We start from the raw sequence: 1,052 nt of genomic DNA on the forward strand, positions 1-1,052 counted from the left end.
GCTCAATGACGACGCATGCTATGAACAAGCTTTCTTGACAGGCTGCCCCAAACTGTGTTCAGGCCCCCCCAGGAGACCTCTGTGCCCTATAGGCAGCAGGACAGGTGGGCCACACATTCCTACGGGAGCTCTCGGGATCCCACCGTGCAGTGAGACAACACAACTATGTTTAGGTGGGGGACAGGCGTGTGACCTGTGTGTCACCACTCCCCCCGTCCTGCCTCGCACGGCAGGGCTCATCACTGAGTTCACACATCACGGTGAGCGTGGGCACCACCAGCATGGACACAGCCAAGGCTGAGGGCTTTGCTCTCCCCACAAACAGCAGAAGCAGAAGAAAACGAAGCTCTTGTGCCCACCTGGCTGTGGAGGGGACCTCTTTGAGAGTGACGGATGGTGGGCACGGCCGCCTTGGTAAATACGGCAGTATCAGTATGCACGGAGCAGCCTGCTCTCGGCAGCCTGGTTTCGCTTGTCTAGCACCCACTGAGACAGCAAGGGAACATTTGCAGAAGCGTGTATGTGGCAGCCGGGGTGTTTCCTATGACCCATTTTCAACGCAGTAATTTGCTGTGCTGCCAGTCCGGAGTGCTGCCCTGGGAAGGCTTACATGGGTGTCAGGGGCACATGCAACACTCTTGAGACACAAGTGCCCTTATATGGAGGCATTTGTGTCTGTTTAAGTGACAGGCGGGACTGGAAAGCAAGCTGAGCTGTGATGAAGAGGAGGAAGGATGAGATGAGACACACTGGAGTGATAGCACAGCACAGGTATGCTGTGGGCAAACCTTCACAGCTGCCTGGCGTGTTTCACGTAGGAGCTCTGCCTCAACATGGCACAAAGACCACGCTCAGCCCCTTCCACTGCTCTCGTGATGCCACCTGTGTGTCCAGCCCCATGGCAGCCCCCAATGCTGCCTTTTTCCACCCTGGTGCCCCACTGCGGCACAACTGCCCCTGCAATGGGGTGGGCAGCAACCTCTCACAGGGTGCAGGTGTTCTGCAGGCTCTGTCTCCCTGGCTCTGCCTGGTGACAGCTCAGCTGCCCGGCC

This window comes from Pterocles gutturalis, unplaced genomic scaffold, assembly GCF_000699245.1.
Source record: "Pterocles gutturalis isolate BGI_N339 unplaced genomic scaffold, ASM69924v1 scaffold17466, whole genome shotgun sequence".
Classification (NCBI taxonomy): domain Eukaryota; kingdom Metazoa; phylum Chordata; class Aves; order Pterocliformes; family Pteroclidae; genus Pterocles; species Pterocles gutturalis.